Source organism: Saccopteryx bilineata, chromosome 2 (assembly GCF_036850765.1).
Source record: "Saccopteryx bilineata isolate mSacBil1 chromosome 2, mSacBil1_pri_phased_curated, whole genome shotgun sequence".
In the NCBI taxonomy this organism is placed as follows: Eukaryota; Metazoa; Chordata; class Mammalia; order Chiroptera; family Emballonuridae; genus Saccopteryx; species Saccopteryx bilineata.
This window is the reverse complement of record NC_089491.1, coordinates 22,545,336-22,556,942: the sequence shown is the minus strand read 5'-3', so window position 1 is coordinate 22,556,942 and position 11,607 is coordinate 22,545,336.

Below are 11,607 nucleotides of genomic sequence, written 5' to 3'. Positions count from 1 at the left end.
TCTGTGCTTTTGTTTTTTAAGTTGCTGTTGTTGCTTGGTTTGGTTTTATGTTCATGTAACTTGAATGTTTAACCCAGATTTTTTAAAATAAAAAATGTTAATGTATATTTTATGTCTGTTTTATTAAAAATAACTTAGTTATTTTAACATAATCAGCAGTATGCATGATTTCTGAATGTTTTTTTTATTTTAATATCACATTCCCAGAATGTAATGTTTTTCTTTGTATTCTGTAAAATGTTAGCACATCTTGAGCCCTTCTGCACCCATAATTCTACACTTCTGCACTATGCTCTGGGTGAGAGAGAGAGAGAGAGAGAGAGAGAATTATCAACTCCTTCCACTTGGTTGTACCATTCATTGCTTCTCATAGGTGCCCTAAGCAAGGCTCGAACCATTGAGCTGGCAACCTAGGGATCAAACCAGCAACCTCAGCGCTCTGGGAGGACACTCTCTATCCACTGTGCCACCAGCCAGGGTGGAGAACTGTTGATTGTATACTGACCATTGTGTACATCCCTTTCATGTTTTTCTGCTCTTTAAATTATTATTTTTGGCTTTTTCAGAGTACATTTACTCCTAAAATCTTTTAAAGTAGAAGTTTACTGCTCTATATTTACAACAGTTAAAACCATTCCTAAGAACTTTCTGAAAAATGCTTCTGAGTGAGTAGAATGGTGGTGATGGTGAAAAGATATTTCATTGACAATTATTGACCCACAGGCAAATTGACTCCTCTCTTATTACTGTTCTACTTAAGAGAAATAATTTTTAAAATTTTAGACTCCTGAACCCATTTTATTTTTTTTAATTAATTTATTTATTTATTTTCCAGAGACACAGAGAGAGTCAGAGAGAGGGATAGACAGGGACAGACAGACAGGAACAGAGAGATGAGAAGCATCAATCATTAGTTTTTCGTTGCGCATTCCAACACCTTAATTTTTCATTGATTGCTTTCTCATACGTGCCTTGACTGCGGGCCTTCAGCAGACTGAGTAACCCCTTACTCGAGCCAGCGACTTTGGGTCCAAGCTGGTGAGTTTTTGCTCAAACCAGATGAGCCCTCACTCAAGCTGGCGACCTTGGGGTCTTGAACCTGGGGCTTCCACATCCCAGTCCAACGCTCTATCCACTGCGCTACTGCCCAGTCAGGCTCCTGAACCCATTTTAAAAAGTTGATGAAAGCTACAGAGCATTTTCTCAGGAAAATGCGAATATGCATGAAACATCTTCCATACATAAACCCAGATTTAAAAACTCTCACACTAGATTTTTAAGAGTTGTCTTTTTTAAGACATATTCTAAAATACTGTATTTAGGGATTTGCTTCAAAATAACCCAGAAGGATAGAGTAGGTAGAGATGGAGATGATACACAAATTGGCGTTGAGTAGATAACTGTTAAAGCAAATCAGCAGATTCGTGGGAGTTTGTTACACTGTTCTCTGTTCTTTAGTGTGTTTGAAGTTTTTTTTTTTACGAGGCAGAGGTTTAAAAAAGCTCATGTACTAAAGATTCCACAACGCTCCTCACCAGTCTCACAGATCACAGAATCTTCAAGCTGGAGGGAAGGACCAGAGGAGAGATGAGTACATGAACCCTGATGAACACAGAAGAGACCCTCCAGATAAAACCCAAGCTAGATTTTCAGGTGAGAATGCTGGGTTGTAGCAGCGATGGCAAGAACTAGCGAAGTTTGGATAGTTACTGTTAACATGACTGTAAGGCATTTTTCCCCGCCGAGGAAGAAGGAAGGGGCCTGAGCCATGAAGTGTGCAATACTAAAGGCTTGAGTACAGAGCGCATCCCGCCTGACAAGGTTCCCTGGTACCAGGAACATGGAGGCCAGGGAAGTCGCATGGAGTGACCCGTGTGGGAGATATTTAAAGGGTCCCATCTAGGGTGGTAAGCTAATATGACGTGGTGAAACCTCGCTGGCTGGCAGACGGTCGCTTTTTTCCAAAGAGCTCCTGGGAAGTTTCTTTTGACGCACTTGGCTGTGGGCGGGTGTCTAGCCAAAGTTCCCGGGTCTGGTGTCTCACGTGACCATCCCCCATTGCTGACCATCCCACAATGACTTCATTTATACCTACCAAGTGGTAGGTACAGGAAAGTAGATCTGTGGAAATTTTAGGAGTTGACTTATGAGGCACAGATTGAGATGCGACCCAGTCGTGGTGAAAGGACTATGAAGCCTGCAGCTCTGAGCCAGGAGGTCCCAGGGCCTGGGCTGGCACGTGGCCTTGTCGGCCTGGAGGACAAATATTCCTCTGGGAGCTGCTATGGAAGCCATGTGCTACAGATACTCTGAAAGAAGGAGAGAACCTCCAGGCGAGCAGCGGGGTGGGCTGCAGGAGAGATGCGGCAATGGCCCGGGGGCCCACTCTCACTGAGCTGTCAGGCCGTCACTCCTGTGTGGAGGGGCCTCGCAGGACAATCACGTTTTGGCTTATTTCACTCCGCTACATCTCCTTTTTCTCGCCCTCCCCCAGATCAAGACCTGCAGCCCCAGAAGGCGCATCTGTCTTCCTTCCCAATGCATTTCCTTTTCTTTTTCTTTCTATTTCCCTATTTTAGTTCCTCCTTTGCTCGGGAGCATTTTCATGGCCGTTTTTTGCTGCTATCACCCGGGACAGGCATGAAAGACATTAAACAAGATATATTTCGGCAATAAACAAGATTCTTGTATTTCTCATGGGATCCCAAAGAAATAAGGATGAGAAATAAAAATTCCTGCTGGAGTATTTACAATGTACTCAGCTGTTGAAATGTTCAAAATGCAATCAAGGAAGCAATTTAGCACATTTCCAATACACTTAACTAGGGTAATAATGTTGAAGAGTTTGGCCAAGTTTAAAGAACCTAGTAAATCTTTGAGGACATTATGAAAGAATCTAGCCCCCACAATAACAAATACATCTTGACAGTTAATAGTTAATACAGAATTTGTGGTTTGTTGTTGTCTGTCCCTAGGATAATGGCCTAGATTTGAAAGGACATGATTTGACCTCCCCTTAGGCAGGGGACAGTATGATCCAGATGTTTCCTTTTGTCCCCTGTTCTCCTGACATGTGTAGACTATGGATACCTGACTCGACTCTCATGTATTTCTCTGCTCTCACATTCTCAATGGAACTCACCAGCTGGGGAACCTTTCCCAAACATTAGTGGTTCATATGTTCCTCCACAATTTTTGGGAGAGCTGAGTCCATTTCTTCTGTTCTTTAGCAATTTTAATTAATTGACTTTTAATTAATTTAATTAATTAACTTAATTTTATTTTAAAACAATAAATAAATACTTCTTATTTAAAGTAGGGCTCCTTGAAACCAACCATTTGGGTTCAAATTCCAGCTCTGCCTCTTACCAGTTCTGTGACCTTGAACAAGGCATTTGACCTCTCTGTGCCTCAATGTCTTCATCTTTAAAATGAGGAATAACAATAGCTGCCTTGTGGATTGGTGTGTGAGGCTTAAGTAAGAATGTTAATACATAAAAAGCACTTAGAACAATTGTAAAGTGCTTTTAAATAGTAAGTGCTGGTAAATAGTAACTGTCAAAAAATAACAGTTAGCTGTGACTTTTACATTAGTATAATATATAGATACTGTATTACTTGTAATAAATAGATATAAATGCATAACTATTAAAATTAAAAAGGTTTGCCCATATATACCCCAAGAATCATCTCCAGCATCAACAGTGGCACTAAAACCACACTTTGGGAAACAGCTTTAACCCACTCTCCTTTTGAAAATGATCTTCACAGTCCTGGCTGGATAGCTCAGTTGATTAGAATGTCATCCTGATGTGCTAAGGATGTGGGTCTGATCCCCCATCAGGGCACATACAACAATCAGTGGAACAACAGATCAATGTTTCTCTCTCTCTCTCTCTGTCTTCTTCCTCTCTCCGATCAATAAAAATTATGTTTAAAAAGAGAAACATTAAAAAAAAAATCTCACCCTGGCTGGTTGGCTCAGTGGTAGAGCGTCGGCCTGGCGTGCAGAAGTCCCGGGTTCGATTCCCAGCCAGGGCACACAGGAGAAGCGCCCATCTGCTTCTCCACCCTTCCTCCTCTCCTTCCTCTCTGTCTCTCTCTTCCCCTCCTGCAGCTGAGGCTCCATTGGAGCAAAGATGGCCCGGGCGCTGGGGATGGCTCCTTGGCCTCTGCCCCAGGCGCTGGAGTGGCTCTGGTCGCAACAGAGCGACGCCCCGGAGGGGCAGAGCGTCGCCCCCTGGTGGGCGTGCCGGGTGGATCCTGGTCGGGCGCATGCGGGAGTCTGTCTGACTGTCTCTCCCCGTTTCCAGCTTCAGAGAAATTAAAAAATATATATATATATGTGATGTTCATGGCTCTCTCAGCCAAAAAGGTTCTCGACCCTTGTCCTAAGGAAATAGCACCTATATCTACCGTGTTGCCCAGGACAGAAACCTGACAGTTATTCTAGGACAGGGGTCCCCAAACTACGGCCTGTGGGCCACATGTGGCCCCCTGAGGCCATTTATCCGGCACCCTCTGCACTTCCGGAATGGGCACCTCTTTCATTGGTGGTCAGTGAGAGGAGCACATTGACCATCTCATTAGCCAAAAGCAGGCTCATAGTTCCCATTGAAATACTTGTCAGTTTGTTGATTTAAATTTACTTGTTCTTCATTTTAAATATTGTATTTGTTCCCGTTTTGTTTTTTTACTTTAAAATAAGGTATGTGCAGTGTGCATAGGGATTTGTTCATAGTTTTTTTTATAGTCCGGCCCTCCAACGGTCTGAGGGACAGTGAACTGGCCCCCTGTGTAAAAAGTTTGGGGACCCCTGTTCTAGGACCTCCCTCCTCACTCTCCCTGTTCCTCTTTCATTTTCCATAATCAGTTTCCATTATCTGATCACTGTACCTACTGGGATCTTCTTGAACCTCTTCCCTGACCATCCTCCTCACTGCCACCAGCTTGGTCAGCCCATACCGTCTTTGCCCTACAATCACCTAAAAGCAACCTGAGTGGTTTCCTTGCCTCCAGCACTTCCTGGGAAAGCCACTGCTTCCTGGGAAAATCTCACTAAATACAACTCTCTATCACTTCCCCTTTAATGGCTCTCTAAAGCCTTTCTGATAAAGCTCCAACCCCTGCACCTGGATTGCTGGCTCGCCCTGTTACATGTTTCCCCTTGTTCTGCCACTATGCCTGCTGCTCCCTGCTCCTCTGCCCGGGGTGCCCTCACTCTCCCACCCGCTCCTCTGCCTCCCCCCCTTGCTTTCGCGAAGGTCTTACTCTTCAGTTCTCTCTGGTATGCTGTATATGTGAGTTCCTCTACAGAGCAGCCAGTCCTCTTGGATTCTGCAGCCTCAGAAGCAGGCAATGTTGAACAGCCTGCAGCTGGTCACTGTTACCCTGCAGGCCATCTCCATTCCCGGGGAGCCAAGCATGTTCAAAGGGAGCAGCTTGGCATCTCTGAGCGTCTGACTCACGAAGTGGCTAACCTGGGAGAAGTCAGTTCCCTAACGGGGTCTGTGCCTCCCGGGGCAGAGGGCTGGGCTCCTGCTTGTGGCTGCTCAGAGCCTGTCTTTTCACTGTTGGATGCTATCCTAAGAGAACTTGAATGAATAGCCCAGTAGTGAAGAACGAGGGGCTGGCACACACTCCTGTTTTCTTCACAGAACGATGGCTGCCAGCTCACTGTATTTGCAACAACACTGCAGGGCTCGGCATCCCCTGGAGGCGCCGGCTGGCAATCACATCTGTGGCACCGAGAAAGAAGAGTTCCCAAAGACTGCACTGGACAAGCGTCTGAAGGGTCGCAGCTGAATTCCTTTTCGTCAGACTTGGCACCCATGGCTGGGTTTTAGGGCGTCCAGGAGCCCAGTAACTTACTATTTTTTTGTATGTGTATGTGTACATTTCACTTGGGGACAGAGTCCACACTGAGGACCAAGATGCCAGTTTTCCTTTTGGATGTCAGACTTATTTCATTTATTCATCAAAATGTTCTAACACTTGCTATGATGTGCCAGGAACTGTCCTAAGCACCAGGGATATATTTCAGTGAAAACAAAATAAAACAAAGTGTCTGCATTTACAGTCCTTATAGCCAAAGGGAAAGGAAGGCAATAAAGAAAATAAGGAAGTAAATTACCTTCTATGTTAGAAGTTGCTCAGTGCCACAGAGAAAAATTAAGCAAGGTTATAGGGGAACAGAGATGTAATTTTGAATAATGTGTTCAAAGAAGGCATTGATGAAAAGATGCCATTTAAGACTGGAGGATGTTGGGAAAGCATGCTACATGCGTAACAGGATGAAGTGCGTGCTGGGCAGAGAGAACAGCAAGTGCTAAGCTCCCAAGGTGCCCACTGAATCCTGAGACCTGTCTCCGCAAAGTGGCTTTTGCCTGACATTACAGGGCTAGGAAACATTATCTTCTGGAAGAGCAGAAGGGTGGAACATCTCAGGTCAAACCATTATGTGTTTAAGGGACCAGGCTGGGTTGCCTGACCAAAGTCAACACAGAGGAACGATATCACTCTGGACCAAGGAGTGATACTATCACTCAAACCTGCTAATTGCACAATGGAATGGAAGTACATATATTTTGACTGAAATTTCAATTGTCATTTTGGCCATTGGCCGTTTTCAGGAGATCAACAGCCTCTCAGTAGAAGATTTTAATAACTAAAGGGAAAAGAGAAAGAGTATATTAGATTCAAGGATTTTCATCAAAATTCTTTTTGTTCCAACAAATAGACTCATTTGATAAAATTTTCTGTATTTACAATCCATTGTAAAGATTTTGGCTTTTATTCTTGGTGAGATGAAAACTCAGAGAAGAAAATTGGCATGATCTTACTTATATTTAAAAATGTATTGTAAAATATATGTAACAAAATTTATTATTTGAACCATTTTAAATGTTATGGTTCAGTGGCATTAGGTTTATTCACACTGTTGTACAACCACTGCGACTATTTGTAGAATTTTTTCATCATCCCATACTGTGACTCTGAACCCATTAACTGTACCTGGACAGGAAGTCCTCATTCCCCCACTTCCGAGCCCCTGGTCACCACCGCGCTTTCTGTCTCTGAACTTGACTGCTCTAGGTGCCTCATATAAGTAGAATCACACAATACTTGGCTTTTTGTGTCTGGCTTATTTCATTTAGCATAATGTCTACAAGGTTCATCTATGCCAGGGGTTTCACTCGCGGCCCGCAGACTAATCCACGAAGTTCAAAATATTTTGGATAAAATTAAGTAAGCCTAGGGGCCTACTTGTATTTTTCATTTCTCTAGCATCCTAGCTAGATATTAGCTTAGTTAACAGCAGTTGTGATGTGAACTACAGTTTCTGGTCGTTTTGTGACACTGAGTAAACTGCATGTACGATTGTGCTTGTTGTAGTGAATTTTTTTTGTTTTCAACGAGAAAAGTGTTGCGTAACAGTTGCCTTTTGTAGACCTAGTGCGGCCCGCCGAACGGCTGTGATCTTGCTCTGCGGCCCACATGCTGAGTTGAGTTTGAGACCCCTGATCTATGCTATAGCAAGTATCATAATTTTATTCCTTTTTAAGGTAAAGTAATATTTCCTGTGTGTATATAACACACTTTATTGATTCATTCACCCACTGATGAACAATTGGGTTGTTTCTATCTTTTGATTATTGTAAATAATGCTGCTATACATATGGGTGTACAAATATCTGTTCAAGCCCCTGCTTTCAGTTATTTTGGGTATATGCCCAGAAGTGGAATAATTGGAACAAATGATAATTCTATTTTAATAATATTTTTATGAACTGACATACTGCTTTTCCACAGTAGCTGTGCCATTTTACACTCCACCAATAGTGCATAAGGGTTCCAAGTTCTCCACATCCTCACCAACACTTTTTTTTTTCTTTTTGAGTAATAGCCATCCTAATGAATGTGAAATAATCTCACTGTGGTTTTTTATTTATATTTTCCTAATGATTAAGTGATGCTGAACATTCAGGTATCTCACATTTTTGAAGTATCACTCTAGCTGCCATATTGAATATTCTCAACTGTGAAGGTGCAGGGCAAAAACGTGGGAACAGGAAGACCAGTTAGGCTACTGCAGTAGTCTAGGTAAATGATGACGGCGGCTTGGAACAAAATGAATTGGCAAGAGTTCATGGGATTCTGGATATACTGCGGGTAGAGCTCCTAGACTGAAAGAGTGTGGGAAAGGAGGCTAGATCGACTGCTACGTCTGCCGCTATGCAAATAGCCTTTTACTGGGACGGGGAGTGAGTGCCAGGGAGAGCTTGCGGGGAAGGTGAGAGATCAGAGTCCAATTTGGGACATGTTAGTTTGGGCGCCTGTTAGACCTCCAAGCAGAGGTGTCAAGTTGACAGTGGATATGGAAGTTTATCAAGGGTGTTCCTGTTATCTTTTGCTGCATAATAAACTATCCCACTATCCCAAAACTTAGAGGCTTAAAACAGCAACAATTTATGATTTCTTACAATTCTGTGGGAATTCTGCTCAGCTGGGCGGTTCTGCTCTGTGTGGATCAGTTGGGGTCGCTCCCTTGGCTGCGTTCAGCTGGTGGCTGGGCTGCGAAGGAAGGTCCAAAGCGGCTTCACTCACATGTCTGGCACCTCAGTGCTCCACCACGTGGCCTCTCCATGTGGTTAGCTTGGGCTTCCTCACAGGATGGCAGTCACAGGGAATCAGTTCCCAGTCAAGTACACAATAACGAAGATCAAGGAACCCACACTTGACACTGTATGCACTGCCAGTGTGTTTTAGATATTGTGGTCTGAGCATGTTTAAGACAAGTGAGGCTAAGGTATTATATCTGGTAGGTTAGCTGTATTAAATGCATTTTCTACTTAGATTTTTCAACTTAAAATGGGTTATTGAGAGCGGAGGAGCATCTGTATAGACACACACCTCCTTTTACAAATCTAGAGAAAGAAGCCCTTTTGGTAGCGTTCTCAGAGGTGTGAGAACATATCTTTCCCGTAAACCCAGCAGTCCTTCCTGGAGTCTCATTTGGGTTGAATTTGGCTAACGTGCACAACACTGAACCAGCTCCTGCAGTCTCTGAGATGCCATGTGCCGAGTACCTGTGGCAAAAGGGAATTGACTCCCCTGATTGGTCCAGAGTGTGTAAGCCCACTCCTGTTGCTGGGTAGGCAGACCTCCAGCACACTGGCTGTACTAGGGGGTGAGGGGGAAGAGAGGAATAAATGCTGAGTAGATTATTAAAAACATCCACCTCTCACTGAGCTGTTGTGAGGATCGAAAGAAAACTGTGTGAGGATGCATTGCTTTTTCCTTCTTAAAAGGTTCTTGAGCCCTGGCCGGTTGGCTCAGCGGTAGAGCGTCGGCCTGGCGTGCGGGGGACCCAGGTTCGATTCCCAGCCAGAGCACATAGGAGAAGCACCCATTTGCTTCTCCACCCCCGCCCCCCCTCCTTCCTTTCTGTCTCTCTCTTCCCCTCCCGCAGCCAAGGCTCCATTGGAGCAAAGATGGCCCAGGCGCTGGGGATGGCTCCTTGGCCTCTTCCCCAGGCGCTAGAGTGGCTCTGGTTGCGGCAGAGCGACGTCCCGGAGGGTCAGAGCATCGCCCCCTGGTGGGCAGAGTGTTGCCCCTGGTGGGCATGCCGGGTGGATCCCGGTCAGGCGCATGCGGGAGTCTGTCTGACTGTCTCTCCCCGTTTCCAGCTTCAGAAAAATACAAAAAAAAAAAAGAAAAAAAAAAGGTTCTTGAGGCCCTGGCTGGTTGGCTCAGTGGTAGAGCATCGGCCCAGCATGTGGAAGTCCTGGGTTCGATTCCCGGCCAGGGCACACAGGAGAAGCGCCCATCTGCTTCTCCACCCCTCCCCCTCTCCTTCCTCTCTGTCTCTCTCTTCCCCTCCCACAGCGAGGCTCCATTGGAGCAAAGATGGCCCAGGTGCCGAGGATGGCTCCATGGCCTCCACCTCAGGGCCTAGAAAGCAATAGAGCAATGGCCCAGATGGGCAGAGCATCGCCCCCTATTGGTCATGCCAGGTGGATCCTGGTAGGCTACTTGCAGGAGTCTGTCTGCCTCCCCGCTTCTAAGTTCAGAAAAAATACAAAAAAAAAAAGTAAAAAAATATATAGTAAAAAGGTTCTTGGAGGTAGAGATGTAGAAGCTGGGGAGAGAAGAAAGGTAAACCAGAAAGGGAGATGAGGAGAGAGAAATTTGGAGGAAGGGTACAAGAACTAAATGAAAAACAGCAGAGGAAGGTGGGGCTGGAGTTGAGCTGCAGGTGGAACAGAACATGCCTGCCTGAATTCTCAACAGAAAGTAAGAGTAACATGATCCTGCTGCCCTGTAGTCCCCCTTTCCTGAGAGCTGGTGAGGGCCTAACTGGTCATTTCTCTACCTGCCTACAATAAAAAATGTTGAATAGCTCCTGGATGAGTGCCTGGCTAGTTATTTGCCTCATCCTGGAATTCAAGGCTCTCCAGAATAAAGTCCAGCCTACCTTGGGCCTCATTTCTGATGCCTGTCCCATATAAATCTGTCCCTACAAGTCCAGCCAAATTGGACTTGTCGCTGAGCAGTGGCCCCTACACCTCTCCTTCCTGCCTTTTGTGCAGGCTTTTCCTTTGCTTTGAATGTTGCTGTCTTTCCTAGCTGACATCCTCTCATCTTGAAGGCCAAGTTCAAATGCTTGTTCTCTGATGTGGCCTTCACTGGTCCTTCCAGGCTCATACGCATTCTCTCCCAAGCTGTACCCTGTATTCGTTGTGTGCTTGTCTCACCCGCTCTCGACTGTCAGGTTTTTGAGGACAGTGCAGTTCTCCTCCTCCATCCTTGTCCACTCCTTAGCTACTGGACACTGGTGCACAGAAGTAAGAAAAGCACTCAGTCAATACCAGCTGAGCTTACAGCTGCTGGAACGAGGTTTGTGCTAGCTGATGGGATTCGGTAGTGGGGGGTGAATGGCACTAATGGACTGACGCTCTCTTGATCTTCTGTTCTCTGTAAGTGTATTTGCTAAAACCCTCGTCTCAGTGGGCCTTAAACTTCTATAAATGCTGAGTTTCTATTGCCCAAGTGAAGCAAAGAACTGAGACAATTTAATGAGATAGCTTACAGATTGGTTCAGGAAACAACATATGCCTTTGAAATTGTGTCACTTCAACTTTTATTTCAGAATTATACAAAGCATTATCATCTGTATTAATTACAAGTGGCTTTCAAAACTTTATTACCATGACTCACAAAAAAAAAAAAAAGAAAAAAAAGGCCCTTTATCACCACCCAGGTCATATCTACTCAGTCGTTCCTTCCTTCAACAAGTAGGTAGTCAGCATCCACTATATGCCAAATACTGTTCGGAGCGGAGTACAGTAGTAAACAAAGAGGAAGGGAGGAACACAAAACTCCTTGCCTTCAGAGATCTTACATTCTGGTGGAACATACAGTAAACAAAATAAGTAAAACAAACACAGAAACAGAACATTCATGGGACAAAACCTCCTATCACTACACGCTGTCACTCTGATGAAGTGGACAGGGCACATTCTGTTCCTGTATTACAGATGGGGTGGGGTGACGTATAAAGAGAGATTAAGCAAGTAAGGCAAGTCCACCATCATCTGAGGAGAG